Here is a 19,444-nt window from a genome sequence, read left to right as displayed (position 1 = left end):
TTTATATGAAAGTTTAAGGTTCAGTGTCAATCAGGAAAGGATCTACTGTCTTAAACTTTTCTATGTTTGGTTTCAATATAGAGGTCAATGGAACAAAATAAAACAGTACAGTCAGCTTTATTAGTAATAGGTAACAAAATAATAGAAAATACCACATATAAACAAAATTTGATGGTTGAGATAATTAGGATTATAGAAGTCGGCATCTGCCTAATGGTATGTAATGCATCCTAAAATAACGATAAAGATCAAAGTGACACCTGTATTAAAAAATACATAGAATTGTGATTAAAATCACGATCATATCATTACTTGAAAGCACATGATGGTACAATAGTTTTCTTTGCCTTATATTTCAATCATGGAACTAGCCAATTATGGGTTAGTTCTGGGGCTGGGAAAATCAGAAAGGAAAACTTGCAATTGAAAGTGTGCATTTTTATTTTTATGAATTTTCTTTGTTTGATGTTGAAAAGGCAAGAAATATTTCATTTTTCTTATACCATTTTTCTTTATTTTCAGTATTTAAAATAATGTGTTGCATCTCTTTGCCTGAAGTATGTGCAAGCCTTTTATGGTCTGTCACATAAACTGCTCAGACTTCTAGGAGTTAATGGTTTAAAAACCTAGTTAACTCTATTTGTATATTTTGCTAACTAGGTAGAGCTCTGGGCAATTACAATCTACTTCCTTTACTTTGAACTAAATTTTTCTTTACATGTGGAAACATCTTTATCATGCATTGATCTAAAGAAGCCACTGAGTTTCTCTGTGTCGGGATTCTTTGTATAAATTTAATAAGCACACATTTGACTGAATCCCTGAAGTGTCTTTTTTACCATTTCTTCATATTGATAGCTTCACATAATAATTCAAGAACTGAATTTATTCCACTGCCAAATGAAGTTTTTTTAAAGAATTCTTTTCACAACTGTCAAACTCTGAGAAAGCTTGCTGAGCAAGTGGCTGCAAAACTTTAAGGGATAATGATGTATGTCAGTTCAGTTGATATTTTCTATTTCTAATATTCTTAGTTTTCCTCCTTATTCTTTCTGGACTGTAACTCAGTGAAGACAGTAATTCCCAATCTTAAACGCCTGCTTCTACCCTTATCTCGTCTCACAGACGCCCTGGAAACAAAAATAACAAACGGACATCAGGCACTGAAATGGCAAAAGAAAGTAATCCTTTCTTTTTAGAAAGTGATAAATATAAATATTCCAAAGTATTCTATAAAGCTTTACACTTACTATAGTTTTCTTCACATTTGTGCTGTCTTCATTCTTTTATGATGCTAAATATTTCATAAGGTTTATGAGAAAATCTTCTTTAATGTCTAGATATGAACCAGTAAATAATCTATTTTTCATATCCTCTGATATGATGGTCTTCCATTCTGTGAGATTAATATTCTTTTGCTATTTTATAAATGACGTTTGACATTTTACCTACAGTTTTGAGGTGAACTGATCTTTGTCATGAAAATGTTAAAGCTTTTTTCCAAATTGATGAAATTGCGACTTTTTAATTCATGTATTGGGCATGTGCCTTTGAGCCAGAGTCTCTTTAGGTTTTAGATGACATGGAAATGACCAAATGGCATTTCCTTCCAAGAGAGTATACATTCCAATGGTTTATGAGTTACTTTACAATGTGCTCCTTATTATAACGAAGTTTAGCAGTAAGTTGTATGGATTTAAGAAGAGGCAATCCTATGTTTGCATGGAACAGCTGGATGATTTAAGATGAAATATTAAGGGTTTTCTTGGTGGGATTCAGGACATTCCAGATGTGGGGATGGTAGGAGCAGTGCCTAGAGTAAGTATTTTGCAGATATTAGCTAGATTGTTGTGGATATTCTCACCATCAATCAACTCCATCTTCAAAAACTGGAAACTTTGAGTAATTCTCAACATGAGTTGAAAGGGAGGTGACAGGAGTATAGCAAGATAAATGACCATATGTATGTTCACAGCTAGTCTGGTGCTGTCACATCCTAGATGCGCCACATATTTTCTCTCTTTTATTCTGTACTATGACAACACCTCTATGTCAGACATTAATATTCAATGTTTAAAGATAAGAGAAGGATTTTTAGAGAAGTTACCCATATTGCTTCTGTAAAAAATGGTAAAGCTGGGAATTAGATCTAGCTGAAAATTAACAATTGTTTAAGGAGTTACAACCTTGTCCCAAGCACTTGCAAACTCTTAGTCCAAACTGTTTCTACCATATCGATAAATTGGCATTGATTTTCAGGACAAGGATTTGAATTTGACCTAAAGTAAATGGAAAGCGTGTATTAGTATGATTAGATCTGAGATTTAGAAAGATAATTCTGGCAGCTGTCCTGTGGATAATGGTATAGGAGCAGGGTTAAAGGTCATTGAAATAGAAAATGTAGAAGATAATAATTGCTTTAAGTTGGATAGTTTATGTAATTCTCTTTGTAGAGAGTGGAACCGCAAGATGTTAGGAGGTCAATTTAAAGGAAAGCAGGTGAAGAAGAGAGAATTTTCATGTAATGAGCAATTTTTATATGCCAGATATATGTATTTATGTACATAAAATTATATGTATCCATGTTTGGTATATTATCTCACTCGAACCATTACAAAAATCCCATTCCTTCACTGACAAATTTTTGTGATGTTCTGAAAGAAACAGGAAATATAATAGTGAAGTAAACTATAGTCCCTGGTGCTAAGGAGTTTATAGTCTAATCCAAGGTATAGTTATATTTCTTTTACAAATGTGGAAACTTCAAATCAGGGAGGTTCTGCCACCTAATTTACAGTGTTTTAACATTCTAGTGCCAACTTCAAGAATCTCTGACTCCCTTTCTCATGTCTATGCTAAGGGATTTCAGTATCTCCACATATTGACAGCAGGTCACCATTCCGTGCAACTTTAAGGAGTCACAAGAGCAGGTGATTAGAACTGGCTCCAGGTGTTCTCACAATATTAAGCATCAGTTCATGGATGAGTAAACTAATGACAATAAATTTTTTCCTATCCATGTTGATATTCTGTTTCAGACTCCAGTCCAACACTCTGAAGATCTACTCAACCATGTGTCCCCCTATTTCCTGCCAATACAATTTACCAAGTACTCCAATTTCTTTTTCATGTTAGACATTTCTTCCTGGAAAAGGGACTTTTATTTTTCACTACTGCAGCTATGCTAATACATGAAACATTTGCCTGGAGACAACGACGGTCACTGGAACAAGTCTAGAAGAGAACAGGTGTCATCTTTAGAGGCATCTTCTTCCATTGAGAACAGCTCAGTTTTCAGCCAAAAAGTTGCTGACCTTGTCTAGATGAAAGGCAAATGGTTCTACCAACTTGGGTGATGCAGGAAAATTTGCCTCACATAACAAATAGCCCCATCTCAGATCTCTTTGTTCTATTCTTTTCTTGTCAAGGATCTGAATTTGACACAGGACACCTGTTCAAATTTTTTATTCAGTCTTTGCAATTCTATCATGATTACAAAAACCTGCACTGATTTTCAGTACTGTCTGTAAGAGGTGATAGTCTTAAAATGTTGAAGGGAAAGCCCTCTAGTTTTCAGATTATACCTTAGTTTAGCAGATGGCTTCCCTAAGCCTATCTTTTTCTGTAGGGGATGGGTGGGGGCAAGATTTTACTTCTACTTCCATTAATTAAAAAATCAACCTACTCCATGATCCTAAAAATCTGTGATGACCTTTGTAATTGTGAAGCCACTGACTCTAAGAGGTTATAACCACCCAAAATATCACTAGCAATGGGGTCCACATTGTGTTCAACTTGTGAGTAAGTAGATATTAACTTGGCTCAGTGCTGTCATTCATTCATGGAGCCCTTGTCTCCAAATAAAGTGTGTGCAAAAGGGGGGAAAGTAAAGATGTGTGATTTGGAAATTCTGTGAAGTTGGCATCCATTCCTTGGTTTTCACACCATGGTAGACTTGAAAGCAGAGGATGCAAGTCTGGGCCTTAGAGATCAGGTACTCCTGCGTAGGACATTCCTGCTCTCTCAGGAGAAACCAGGAATATTTCATAAATACCAGACCAAGATGCTGGAATCCTCCAATACCCCTTGTGTCTTCCTTCCTATTCCTTAGTATTTCTGTTGGAATTCTAATAGTGCATATTTCCAGGCCACAGGGCCCACCTCCAAGGACCCATGATAAGGAAACAGTATACATGGTGTGGGACATATCAGACCCCATGTGTACCAAAGCCAGCCTCAATATTTGGAAAGAGAAACATCTGGAAAGCAGTCATGATACCTCTAAGCTCTAAGTGATATTGATTTTTTTCCTAGGGAAATATAGGACAGTATTTCCTGGAACATGCACCCAGGAAGTAGGTACTCAATCAGAATACAACTCTTTATGAGAGCTGCTAATTCAGTCAGTGCTTTGGGGAAATTGCTTAAAACCAATATTAACTAATTCTTGACTTATTTTGCTCAAATCTGTTTTTGCAATCTCTTAACTATTTGTTCTGTGGTGTTGGACTTATATTCTCTGCTCCTTTTAATTTAGGCCCTGTACAGTTTCCTTTGTTTATAGATCATGATTCTATGCTCATCATGTTGATTCTAGCATTCTTGCTGTTTTCAAATGGCAACTCTTACCTTAGACCTCTTACCTGCTAGAACCCACGGTCATTCATTCACTCAGTTAACATGGAGCTCAATCTCCCGGTCTTCGGTAAGGTGGAAGGGAATTAAATAGGTGATATCAAAAACTCAAAGTTAAATGGAGGTTGAAAGCACTATCCTAATATTTTCATTTACAAAAGCTGATTTGCTTTAAAAAGATCAAGAAAAAACCACTTGGGTATGCAAAAATGCATATTGGAGCCAGGTTTGTTGCTTTATTCTGCTTTATAACATTTTTTCAGGAAGGACATGCTACAAGCTAATTGTGCCTGAGCCTGTCCTTCTACATAATGCACAGCCTTTTATCAGTATATCTTGGAAACACTATTACTCTCCAAAGTATGCCAGAAATATCTCAGAGGGTAACATTCTCCAAAAGTCTTGATACTATTTCCCAAATTTATGAAATTTTAAACTCAGAGAGAATGTGTTTAAAGGTTTTGGTTGCAGGCTTTTGTCCAAGATTCTGGCCATATCCTTAATTACCAGAGATTCCTGGTTTTAAAAAAATCAGAAAAAAAGTGTTAAGATAGAGGATTCTTATCTGTAGGATCTGACCATTTTGCCCCAGGGTCCCCTGTCGTTTGGTTGAGGGAATCCACCTGTCTTGGTTTGCTAGGACTTCTATGACAAATACCTCAAACTGATTGGTTTAAACAAAAGGAATTCATCATTTCATGGTTTTGAAGGCTGAAAGTCTGAAATCAAGGTACTGCCAGGCCATGCTTTCTCCCAGATTCATTAGCATTCTGGTGCTGGGTTGATCTCTGCTCCCAGATCATGGCACTATTTGTCTCCTTGTCTGGTTTCTACTAACTGAGTGTGTCTGAATTTCCTCTGCTTATTACTTCTCCAGTCGTATGGATTAAGGTCATGCTGATTCAATTTGGCTTCATCTAAATAAGATCTTTGAAGCTGCTATTCACAAATGAGTTCATAATAGTAGGACCAGGGGTTAGGACTGGAACATGTCTTTGTGGGAGGACATGGTTCAATCTAATATGCCATCATTCAGAAGATTTTTCATAACAAGTCATTAAATTGGCAACAGTTAGAATCTGCTGATTTTAATGCTAGCAATATCAATAACATGAAGGGATCAGGATGAAGGGAAACTCTGGATCCAAAAAAGGAAAGTTTAGTGATTAAATATATGTTCTTAATGTGAAGGTAAGGCGATACCTTACTTTATTGCTTTGGAGACTCATGTTTTAACCAGATGAAATCTTGTGATATTAAATTTATTGATATGTGTGCCTTTCAGTAGGTAATATTTCTTGACTTCCCAGTCTCTTGGGGTGTGAGGTACACTTCCTGTTTAGGCACAGTTCTCCTGTGAACTTTATTGTGGAAGGTAAAGTGAACAGTGTCCCATGCTCTGTCACTTAATTCATACCAAAGTTATTTAGATTCGTTGGACTTCAGTTTCCTCAACTGTAGAATGGGGACTAGTAACCCCCTTATTATAAAATTGTGAAGAGTAAAACATAAAATAGCACATGAAAAATCCCTGACATGATACACACAACACAGTTTAGATTAAATGTATTTTTATTAGAGAAATTGTGGGTTTACAAAACAATTATGCATAAAATACAGGATTCTCATATACCACTCTACTTCCAACACATTGCATTGGTGTAGAACATTTGTTACAATTGATGATAGCATTTTTCATTGTTCTATTTTATTTAACAGTATTTAGCTTTGTTAAAATTGATGAAAGACTATTAAAATCATACTATATCATCCATAATTTACTTTAGGTGTATTTTCCCCATATATTACCTTATTATTAACACCTTGTATTACTATAATACATTTGTTATAATTCATGAAAAACCACTATTATGCTTTTAGTATTAACTATAGCCAGTCATCTGCAATAGGGTTCACTGTGCTGTACAATCATTATTTTATCTTTTAACTTTAATTCTGGTAATACATACATTCTAAAGTTTCACCTTAACCACATCTGTCTCTGTAGTTCAGTGCTTTTGATTACACTCATGACAATGAGCTACCATCCCCACCATTCATTTCCAACCTTTACCTTCAACCTAGATAGAAATTCTGTACAAGTTAAGCATTAATACTTCATTCTCTAACATCAATCTACCTCCTGGTAACTCAAGTTCTAGATTCTAGCTCCTTGCGTTTACTTATAATAATTAGTTCATAAGAGTGAGATAATAAAATATTTGTCCTTTTGTGTCTGGTTTATTTCATTCAACATAATATACAGAAAGTTCATCCATATTGTCTCATGCATCAGGACTTCATTCCTTTTTATGGCTGAATAATATTTCATTTACTGCATATACCACATATTGTCTATCCATTCATGAGTTGATGTATGCTTGGGTTGCTTCCATATTTTGGCATCTGTGAATATGCCACTATGAACATTGTGTACAAATATCTGCATGTGTCCCTACTTTCAATGCTTTTATGCATATACTTGGTAGTGGTACTGCCAGGTCATATGGTAACTCTATTTTTTAGCTTCCTAAAGAACTGTCAAACTGTCTTCCACAGTGGATGCACCATTTTGCATTCCCACCTGCAAAATGAGTGTTCCTATTTCTCCACATCTACCCCATTCATTGTGTTTATTTGTATTTCCCTAATCACAAGTAATATTGAATATCTTTACATGTGCTTTTAAGCCGTTGGTGCATCCTCTTTGAAGAAATGTCTCTTTAAGTCTTTTAACCGATGTTTGAATTAGGTTGTTTGCCTTTTTACTGTTGAGTTTTAGGATTTCTTTATATATTCTGTGTTCTAGTTTGCTAGTTGCAGTAATGCAATATACCAGAAATGGAATGTCTTTTAAGAAGGGAAATGCATTAAGTTCCTAGTTTACAGTTCTAAAGTTGTATAAATGTTCAAATTAAAGCAAGGCTATAGAAATGTCCAAATTAAGGCACTGATAAGAGGTTACCTTCACTCAAGAAAGGCCAAAGAAGTTCAGGGTTTCTCTCTCAGCTGGAAAGCCATGTGATGAATATGGCAACATCTGCGAGGTTTCTCTCCAAGTTTCTTGTTTCATGAAGCTCCCCCAAGGACATTTTCCTTCTTCATCTCCAAGGTCTCTGGCTGCATGGCCTCTCATGGTTCGCATTGTTCTGTCATGGCTCTGTTCTCTTGGCATCTCAAGTTTTTTCCAAAATCCTTCCTCTTTCAATGGATTCTAGTAAACTAATGAAGATCCACCTGGAATGGGTGAGTCACAATCCCTCAAATCCAAGTTAATACCCACAGTTTGGCAAGTTACCTCTCTGTGGAGATAATCTAGTCAAGTTTCCAGTGTACAATGCTGAATAGAAATTAAAAGAAGCTGCTGCACAAAATTGGTTTAGGATTAAGACGTGACTTTTCTAGTGTACATAATCCCTTCAAAACAGCACATTCTGGATATTAAACCCTTATCAGGTATGTGGTTTTCAAATATTTTCTCCCACTGAATACATTGCCTTTTCACATTCATGATACTTTTTTTGATGCAAAACAGTTTTTAATTTTGAGGAGGCCCCATTTATACATTATTTTCTTTTGTTACTTGTGCTTTGGGCATAAAGTCTAAGAAACCATTGCCTACCACAGGATCTTGAAGATACTTCCTTATATTTTATTCTAGGGGTGTTATAGTCCCAGTTCTTATATTTAGGTCATTGTTCCATTCTGAGTTACCTTTTGTATGTGATACGTGACAGGAGTCCTCTTTCATTCTTTTGCATTTGGATGTCCAGTTCTTCCAACACCACTTCTTGAAGAGGCTATTCTTACACCGCTGAGTGGACATGGGAGCATTTTTAAAAAATCAGTTCGCATCTTTTCATGTGCCTTTTAGCCATTTGTATTTCCTGTTCTTAAAATTGTCTATTCGTGTCTTTTTCCCATATTTTAATTAGATTGTTTGTCTTTTTGTTGTTGAGTTAAAGAACCTCTTTATATATTTTGGGTAATAGGCCCTTATCTAATATGTGGTTTCCAAATATTGTCTCCCAATGTGTAGGCTGCCTTTTTACTTTCCTGGCATAGTTCTTTGACGTACAAACATATTTAATTTTGAGGAGATCCCATTTATCTATGATGTTTTTCATTGATTGTGCTTTGGGTATAATATGTAAGAAATCACCTCCTATCACAAGATTTATAAGATATTCCCCTAAATTTTTCCTAAAATTTTTAAGGTCTTAACGCTAATGTTTAGGTCATTGATCCATTTTGAGTTAATTTTTGTATAGGATATGAGATACGTATCCTCTTTCATTCCTTTGCATAGGGATATCCAGTTTCCCAAACACCATTTATTGAAGAGACTGCTCTGTCCTAGGTGGGTTTACTTAACTGACTCATCAAAGATCAATTGTCCAGGCTGTGCGATGGTGGCTCAGTGGCAGGATTTTTGCCTGCCATGCCAGAGACCCAGGTTCAATTCTTGTTGCTTGGCAAAAAAAAAAAAAAAAAAAATGTGCATAGATGAGAGGGTCTATTTCTGAACATTCAATTCAATTCCATTGGCCAGTATTTCTATCTTTATGCCAGCACCATGCTCTTTTGACCACTGTAGTTTGTAATATGCTTTAAATTCAGGTAGTGTTAGACCTCCCACTTCATTTTTCTTTTTCAAGACATTTTTAATTATTTGGAGTACTCTCCACTTCCAAATAAATTCAGGTAATTTTTTTCTATTTGCACAATTGCATGGAATCTGGAAAAGGGTGTGAGATCTTGTTGGTTTATACAGGTTAATGTGATGCCCCAATACATCCCAGAGTAATTTGGGCAGAGAATAAAAAAGGTATCTGCAAAATTCCCTTGGGGAACTGAAGAGAAAGGAGGAAATATCCAACTTCCCCATCTGGTGAATTCCTGATATTCTCATAAGCAGTGGGGACAACCAACTCATTAAGCTGAGCTCTTGATCGTGGAGCTTGCCCCTATGAAGCTTAATTCCTACAAAGGAGAAGCTAAGCCTACTGATAATCATGTCTAACAGTCAACCCTGGAGAGCCTCTTTACTTGCTCAGATGTGGCCTTGCTGTTTAAGCCAACTTGGCAGTTGAACTCACTGACCCTCTCTCCTAGGTGGGACATGTTTCCCAGAAGTTTAAATCTCCCTGGCAATGTGGGACAAGACTGCCAGTATGAGTTGGAACCTGGCATCATGGGATTGAGAAAGATTTCTTGACCAACAGGAGCAACAGGGAAATGAAACAAAATAAAGTTTCAGTGGCTGAGAGATTTCAAACAGAGTTGAGAAGTTATCCTGGAGGTTATTCCTATGCATTATATAGGTATCCCTTTTTAGACTATGGTGTATTGGAGTGGCTAGAGGGAACTGTCTGAAACTGTAGAGCTGTGATCCAGTAGCCTTGTTTCTTGAAGAAGGCAGTTTAACTATGTAGCTTTTACAATGTGGCTGTGTGGTTGTGAAAACATTGTATCTGATTTAACTTTTATCCAGGGTATGGACAGATGAGTAAAAACAAAAAGGGTGAAAAAAAATAAATAATTTTGGGAGATAAAGGGTAAAAGGTTGGGTAGATTCAAATACTAGTGGCCAATGAGAAGAAGGGATAAGTGTGTGGGATGTATGAGTTTTTTCTGTTTTCTCTTCATTTCTTTTTCTGGGGTGATGCAAATGTCCTAAAAATGATCATGGTGAAGAATAGACAACTATGTGGTGATACTGTGAGCCATTGATTGTATACTATGGTTGACTGCAAATGTGTGAATATGTCTCAGTAAAAATATTTTTAAAAATCATTTCACCATAAATTTAAGGGTTTATTTCTGAACTCTCAATTGGATTCCATATGGCTCTTTTGACCACTGTACTTTTGTAATATGCTTTAAAAAAGAAAGTGTGAGTCCTCCAACTTTGTTTTTCTATTTCAAAATGTTTTTGGCTATTAGGGTCCCCTTCCCCTTACAAATAAAGCTGATTATTGGCTTTTCCATTTCTGAAAAGTAGGCTGTTGGAATTTCGGTTAGGACTGCATAGAAATTGTAAATCAATTGGGGTAGGCTGACATCCAATTCATGAACATGGAATGTCCTTCCATTTATTTAGGCGTCCTTTGATTTCTTTTAGCAATGCTTTGCAGTTTTCTGTGTACACGTCCTTTACATCTTTGGTCAAATTTATTTCTAGATATTTGATTCATTTAGTTGCTATTATAAATGAAATTTTCTTCATTTCATGCTCTGCTCATTACTATTTATAGAAACCCTGCTGATTTTTGCATGTTAAATTTGTATCCCACCAGTTTGCCAAACTCATTTATTAGTTCTAGCATCATTGTTGTAAATTTTCTGGGACTTTCTGTATAGAAGGCACCGTCATCTGCAAATAGTGTAATTTTACTTCTTCCTTTCCTATTTGGGTGTCTTTTATTTCTTTTTCTTGCTTAACTGCCTTGGCCAGAACTTCCAGCACAATGCTGAATAACAGTTGTGACAGTGAGCATCCTTGTCTTGTTCCGTATCTCAGAGGGAAAACTTTCAGTCTTTAACCATTGAGTATTGGGTTTTTCATAGATGCCTTTTGTAATGTTCAGGAAGTTTACTTTATTCTTATTTGTGGAGTGTTTTTATCAAGAAAGGATGCTGGATTTTATCAAATTATTTCTCTATGTCAATCAAGAAAATCATGTGGTTTTTCCCTTTCCTTTTGTCAATGTTTTGTATTACATTAATTGATTTTCTTATGTTCAAACACCCTTGAATACCTAGGATAAAACCCACTTGATCATGGTGTATAATTCCTTTAAGGTGCTGTTGGATTCAACGTCCAAGTATTTTGTTGAAGATTTTTGCATCTATATTCATTAGAAAAGTTTGTCTCTGATTTTCTCTTCTTGCAGTATCTTCATCTGACTTTGGTATTAGATTTCTGTTGGCCTCATAGAATAAGTTAGGTACTGTTCCCTTCACTCAATTTTTGAAAGAGTTTGAGTAGAATTGGTACTAATCCTTCTTGGAATATTGGTAAAATTCACCTGTAGAGCCATCAGGTCCTCAATATTTCTTTGTTGGGAGGTTTTTGACTACTGATGCAATCTCTTTATTTGCAATTGCTCTGTTGTGGTCTTCAATTTCTACACAAGTCAGTGTAGGTTGCTCATATATTTCTAGGAATTTGTCCACTTCATCTAGATTGTTTAATTTTTTTGGCAAACAACTATTCATAGTATCCTTTTATGATCCTTTTTGTTTTTGTGGGGTAAGTATGTCCCCTTTTCATTTCTGATTTTATTTATTTGCATTTTCTTTCATTTTTATTTGTCAGTCTAGCTAATGGCTTTTCAATTTTATTCACCTTTTGGTTTTGTTATTCCTCTATTTTTTTATTTTTGGTTTCATTTATTTCTCCTCTAGTTTTTGTTACTTCCTCCTTTCTGCTTGCTTTGGCATTAGTGTACTGTTCTTTTTATTCCTCTTACAGGTGTGAAATTAGGTCTTTGATTTTAATTCTTTCTTCTCTTTCAATATGAGTGTTTATGGGTATAAATTTCCCTCTCAGCACTACCTTTACTGCATTCCATATGTTTTGACATGCAGTGTTCTCATTTGCTTTGTCTAAATATATTTAGTGATATTCCTTAAATTTCTGCTTTGACCCACTGTATAAGAGTTTGCTGTTTAACTTCCATACATTTGTGAGTGTTCCAGTCTTCTACTTGTTGTTGGTTTCCAGCTTCATTCCATTATGGCTAGAGGAAGTGCTTTGTATGATTTCAATCTTTTTAAATTCATTGAGACTCTTTCTGTGGCTAGCTCAGAGTTGGGACCCAGTGATCTGAATTTGCTAATTAAAAGCTGGATCAATGATTTGCTGTGCCCACCTCTGTTCCTGGGGAAGAGGAATTTTATGTCCCCACCAAGATATCCAGGGACTGAACTCCAAGGCAGCCTGCCACAAAATTGGGGGATTAATGCCAGCAGCCACTGCTCTAGAGGATAATTTACTGTGCTTTACCATCAGCCTCTTCCTCCAGCTCTTCCCTGGATGCTATATAATGCTCTGCTGGCTTCTGGGGCCCTTGAATAGTTGTTTCAATCAATTTCTCCCTATTTAATTGCTGTTTTGATAGAAGGATTGAGTGCTGGCATCCTTACTCTACCATCTCCCTCAGAAGTTTTCAGATTAAATAACATTTCTGATCCCTATATTTTCAGTATAAAAATCACAAATTCATTTCCTCAATTAAGAATATGTTTTTTTCATCTCTAATTTCAGCATATTTATTGAAGTAGGTTAATACTTATTCTTTCTTTGAAGATGCCAGCTTTGATCACTTAAACCTATATTGGAAATAAATACATTTCTCTTTACTCAGTGTATAAGTGAGATGAAATTTAAGATATGTTTTATTAAAATGATAATATGTCTCTATGTCTCTATTTTAGTGTGATGGTTTGAAAATATTATGTATCCCAGAAAAGCTGTGTTTTAATCCTGATCCAATCTTCTGGGGGCAGCCATTTCTCTTAATCCTCATTCAATATTGCAGGGTGAAATCTTTTGATTAGATGATCTCCACCGGAGATGTGACATATCCAATTGTGGGTGTGACATTTGATTAAATGGAGATGTGACTCCACCCATTCCAGGTGGGTCTTGATTAGTTTACTAGAGTCTTTAAAAGGGGAAACATTTTTTAGAAACCTCAGAAATGACAGAAATTTCACAACAGAGCTGACACAGATGACAACACTTGATGAAGAGAAACACAGATGCTTGGAGATGCTTGGAGCCCAGCACACGTTGCCATGAAATGTTAAACAAGCCAGAACCTTGGAGAGCCAAGGGAAGCCAAGAGATGAAAGCCAGCCCCAGAGAAGCAAAGTGAGGAGCCTCCACAGAAGACAAAGGCAACAGAGTCCAGGAGCAAGGGACCAGCAGATGCCAGCATGTAACTTCCCATCTGACAGAGGTGTTCCTGACCCATTGCCCTTCCTTGAATTAAGGTATCTTTTCCTGAATGTCTTAGTTTGGACATTTTTATTCACTTAGAATTATAAACTCATAACTTATTAAATTCCCCTTTTTAAAAGCTGTTCCAGTTCTAGTATATCACGTTCTGTCAGATTTCAAACTAATAAACTTAGTTTTTCAATTAAATCCCTATTTCTGTTAACAATTTCCTAAATTAAATACATAGATCAAGAAAATTATATTTCTACCTGAGTCAACAGGTTATTTTAAACCTGCAAATGCTACTTGTACCCTCACATTTCCTAACCTCTTTGTGTGTGTGTTGTAAAGGATGGGGTGCAGCCTGGCCAGTGAACAGAAGGGCTGGAATAGATGTGCCAAACAGGAAATATAGGAAAAGTCAAAGTCCAAAATGTCTTCAAGTAATACTGATATTCATCCATCACTTTCTATTCTCAGGGTTTGGTTGTTTGAAGCGGGCGTCAATTCTGACAGAGCAGTGTGAAACTATGCAGGCCATCATTTGTTTTTACTATTACCCATCTCAGGAGTGAATGTGAAGCTTCATCCAATCTCTGTGGGTTGGAGGTTCACATGAAAGTCTGGAATGAACCAGGCTTGAGGATTAGGCCACACAAACTCTGGAGAACCATTTAGAATTAGATAAAATTGTGGTATAAACTTCATGTCTAAGTAACTGATATTATAGTAAACATGGCACACACAATATATAGTATATTCTAATGCCTCCTAATCTCACACAGAGATGAGTTTGTATCCTGCCTCTGCTATTTGTTGTATTAGCTTGAGTAACTTTCTCTCAAGTTCAGTTTTTGTGTGAATGACTTTAGAATTGTTTGCAGTGGTGGCTATGATTAAATAGCAATGTGTGCACAGTCTTTTTTTGGGTGCTGACTCCTTTGCCTATATATCAACAATTATATTGAAATCACTCAGTTGTGTGCTATGTTGCAAACACCTAGCAAAATGACTTAGTTTCTTGGGATTGTCACTAATCATCTTAAAATGTATATTTTTCTTTTATCAGGTGGCAAAAATATAAAAACATTTTGACATTTATTTTAGACCAGTGAATTTTGTTTCCACATATATACTACAACTGTATTTTTCCTTTTCCTTTTTTTTTTTTTTTTGCATGGGCAGGCACCGGGAATTGAACCTGGGTCTCCAGCATGGCAGGAAAGAATTCTGTTACTGAGCCATCACTGTACCACCCTATAATTATATTTTGAATTATATCTTTCACTTCACAATGAATAATTTTACATTTATTTTGCAATTAGAGTTCATTTAAAGGTTTACTTTAAGAGTTATTTTTGGTTTCCATATCTTTAGACTCCTCACTAATTTTATTTTAAGATTTTTATCCATAATTGCTGTGTTGACTTGAAATTGTTATCCACCCTAGAAAAGCCATGCTCTTATAATCCATTTTTCTAAGGGCAGACTTACTGTAGGTGGGACCTTTTGATTAGGTTGTTTTCATGGCGATGGGACCCACCCACTTGTGGGTGGGACCTTCTGAATAAAATGTCGATGTGACCCACCCATTCAAGGTAGGTCTTATTTCTTTTACTGGAGCCCTGTATGAAGAGAATAAAAGGCAGAAAACATGGAGAGAAAGCCCAGAACCAATATAGACAGCAGAGGGCTGAGACCAGGGGGAGATGCTTGGAGACAGGCAGAAGCTCAGAGCAGAGGCCACTGGAAGCAAGGGCTGAAAGCTCTCAACAAGGAGCAAGAAGCAGTTGACACCATGTGCCTTCTCAGTTGACAGAGGCGTTCCAGATGCCAGCGGTCTTTCTTCAAAGTCAAGATAGCTTTTTCTGGATACTTAATTTGGACATTTTCACAGCTTAGAACTGTGAATCTGTAAACTAATAAATCCCCTTTGTAAAGGACAATCCATTTCTGGTATAGTGCATTCCAGCAGCTTTAGCAAGCCAAAACAATTGCCAATTAGATTAATATTAAAGTAGCCATGGAAAAAATGTAACAAACATATTTATATAACCTAAAAGCATTAATAATTAACATAGATTTGATTTATTACAGGTAAAATAATGTTGATTTTCTAAGGATTGGATGAAAAAATCAAATTAAGATGAAATGTACTTCATAAGCAAACTTATAATTATTTTCATTTTTCTGTTATAGAACCAATTATTAAACATTTTCCCTGCAATATTTTCTTATATGATGAAATACTTCCACCACAGAATTTCTTGGTCCCTAATACTTTTTTTTTTTATATTGGCAGGCGCTGGGAAACAAACATATGTCTGTGGCATGACAGACGAGAACTCTGCCACTGAGCCACTGTTGCCCGCCCAGTCCCTGATACTTTTAATCAGATACTCTGAGAGCCCTGGAATGAATAATAATGATTTAAAGGATAAGCACTGCACTTCCATTTTTATTTAAATTCAAATGGTTTTATTTCAACTTTAGCATGTTCTAGCTTTAATGACAAATTTTATCCTGGGTATACATGATTCATTATAATCCTTCTATACATATCAACTGGCTTTTTCATTTTAACCATAGCAATTTTATTGAGAATATTCAATGTGATGAGCATTTTACTAGCATTATCACCCATTATCTCAATCCTCTGAGGTAAGAACTACATTATTCTCATTTTAAAAATTAGAAAATCAAGCCTCACAAATGTTAATTAGCTTACAATGTTATTCCTCCTCAGAGATGAAGTCAGAATCTTGAATCATATTTTATAAAATTTAGAGGAAAATAAAGGGGAGATATAGGATATTTTCTTCATCAGTTTCCTTTCAGAAATGAAATATATGCTATGGACTTGAATGTTCTTATTAAATTGATGTTGTTTTTTTCTTCAAGTATCAATTAACTCTACTTAGTCAACAGTTGCCATTGAAATATTTAGGCGCTGCATTTAAGCAGGAAAATTTAAGTCAGTTACTCAACGCATATGCAATCCTACACATAAAATCATCTTACCAGGGTTAGAGAAAAAATCTGCCCATGTCTTTTTTTTTTTTTACAAATTATCTTTTTATTTATCCATTTTTATTAATAAATTTCTATGTACATATATTAATAGTATATAGCAGTTATAGCACATTGCCTTGTCTTCTACATGTTTAATAGGTTTCTCTCTAAAGTGAATTCTCTCATGCTAAGATGAGAGTTTTGACCAAAGGTTTTCCCACACACGACTTTCATATGGCTCCTCTCTATGGTGAATTCATTTATGTGGACGGAAGGAGGAAGGATGAATGAAAGTTATTCCACACTGGTTACAGATATATGATTTCTCTCCAATGCAGTTTTTTTTTGTGGAAATAAAGGTGAGAACTCCAGCTGAGGTGTTTTCCACATTCACTGTGTATAAAGGGTTTCTCTTCTGTTGAGTTCTTAGGTGTCTACAAAGCTTCGCTCTCTGATTTGTTCCCTGCATTCATTTCATTTCTAGGATATCTCTCCAGTGTGAGAATTATGGTTCTATTAAATATGTTTCCTACATTTGAAGGGTTTCTTACATTTATTGCACTTACAGAGTTTTTCTCCACTGTGAGGTAACATATTTTGAATCGATGTATGGCTGAGTGACAAAGTTCCTTAATAAATGTGTAAAAAGGGGTCCTCTCCAATGTAATATCTCCACACTGACATGCAATTAGATGGGTCCTTATTGTATATATATTGCATGGATATCGTTTCTTATTTTATGTGGTTATTTACATTACCTGAACTTGTGCCTTGGGGATGTTTTCTTTCTTTCCTCCACATTTCTCTCCTTGATCTGATTGGGAAATCTCACATGATTCATAGAGTTGATGACATAGATATGGGAAGAAAGATACATAGGTTTAAAATTCTGTGCTGAAAACAGTGCATGATATTTGAGTCTGTGACAGGCTACTGAGGAAGAAATATATTAATATTGAAAGGCAACCCAATGAAGAGTACCTTGAACACTGAATGCATAGAAAGTTCATCACCTTGATACTATACCCAGAGACAGGATCTCTGCTTGCTGATGCCCAGGTGAAGGTCAACAGAAAAGTATAGACTATTCAGCGTTTTCTTCTATAGAAAGGTTCAATTTTTCCACAATGATATGGTCATTTCTTAAAAAATGTAATAAACCAATTCCAGCAGAACAATCTAAGTTCTATGTGGAAAGGGATCATAGCTATATGTTTCCTGATGTGGTCTCAAGTCTCAACATAATACCTAGAACAGAATGCTTAGAAAATGTTTCATGCATTTATTTATTATTTAATAAATATTGAATTTGCACCATCATTATGGGTTTTAAAAATAAGAAACTGGGGTCAAAGAGTTTACATTATTTATATAGTACAAATAGATGCAATAAAATAGGTAAAGATAGAAGATTCCTCCAGATAGTTGTAGGTGCTAGGAAAAAAAATGTGAAGGCAGAAGGTGGTATGACATAAGAAAAAACTGTTCTGGATCCTCAATGAATAAATGAACACATAAACGTCAACAGACTCACCCATCAAGACCAGATGTCTGATGGTCTCCCTCCTTATGCCTACAAAAATCTTTTTGAGTTGTTCTAGCAGGGCCCTCTCTTCCTAGATGAGGTATACAGCTAACCCCTCAAATATTGCTGATTCCTGGGACTGCGTTCTTAAGAACTCAAGCATCACCTGCTGTCCTCTGGCTTTGCACCCAAAGGCAGTACAAACACAGAACCAAAAGAGACTAGAAAAGTTAGGGAATTTAAGTCTTTGTTGAGGATTTTGTCAATACATTCTGAGAGAACAGAGTATCTTTTTCTCTCTATAAAAAATACCCTGCTTGTATCTTTGATGCATTTTGTTTCCTCCCTTGAAATTCATCCTCATCGATAAATTATAAATTGCCAACAGATGCCTAAAAGAACGTCCAAATTCATTAAGAATAAAATAAATGAAATGAAACTTTGAATAATGAGGTCTCATTTTCACCTTTTAGTTTAACAACAGTGAAAAGGTTAATAATCTTTGTTGATAGACTAATGAAAAAACAGTCCCTGATGATTTGAGTGTAAATGTGCATAATATTTTGGAGGGCAACTTGTCAAAAATGCTCAAAATTAAAATGTGCAAACCTTAGACAAGGCTATTCTTCATCCAGGTTATATTCCTATTTGTCAAATATGCAAATATATATGAAAAATGATATTCACTGAAGCTACATACAGACTGCATGATTTTGAATGGTTAAACTACAAGGTCTTAGTTCTAAATTACTCTCCTGTAAATTGGAGATATAAATAGTATCTATCTTATTGTGTGTTTTATAAAGTTATGTATTAAGCAGTAAACTTGCATTTATCAGTCCTAACTTAGTATTACTCTTAAAAAAGCAAAAATTTTCTTCCCTCTAATTTACATTGTTTTTAAAATTTAAAGTTATGTATTTATGATGATATGTCAAACAGTACTGGGATGCATAAATTTCCCTCTGACTCCAGGTAAACAACATTTGATTTTTACAACTGAGTACATGGGATATTTTTTTACTGGAACTCTTGTGTGAATTAGAAATAATTTCCCAGGGTCTACAGTTTAGTCTCAACAGCCATCATTATAAGTCAAGGAAATCTACTGATTCCATTTAGTATATCATTTGCTAATTTTCATAAGTTTATTCTAACATGGTAATGGTAATCAGCCTGCCAGATCAAAGTCTTTGGTGGTTTGGAGCTACATAGCCCAGGAAAAACATGTCCTTAAACTTAATCAATTCTGTAAGTGTGAATCCATTGTAAGTAGGACCTTCAGAAGAGGTTATTCAGTTAAGGTTAAGTCCCAACTCAAT

At 35.4% G+C, this 19,444-nt stretch overlaps 1 long non-coding RNA gene across 4 annotated transcripts in view; it reads left to right on the top strand.

The window, feature by feature from the left end:
• Window positions 1-17,368, top strand: part of LOC143665448 (uncharacterized) — a 128,595-nt gene extending 111,227 nt beyond the window's left edge. For all 4 annotated transcript variants that reach the window (XR_013166974.1, XR_013166975.1, XR_013166972.1 and 1 more), the window contains one exon: window positions 15,888-17,368. This is a non-coding gene — a long non-coding RNA (uncharacterized LOC143665448). The remainder of the gene's footprint in view (window positions 1-15,887) is intronic.
• The last annotated feature ends 2,076 nt before the right edge of the window (window positions 17,369-19,444 follow it).

Source organism: Tamandua tetradactyla, chromosome 21 (assembly GCF_023851605.1).
Source record: "Tamandua tetradactyla isolate mTamTet1 chromosome 21, mTamTet1.pri, whole genome shotgun sequence".
Taxonomy (NCBI): Eukaryota; Metazoa; Chordata; class Mammalia; order Pilosa; family Myrmecophagidae; genus Tamandua; species Tamandua tetradactyla.
This window is presented reverse-complemented; position numbering and strand designations above follow the sequence as displayed.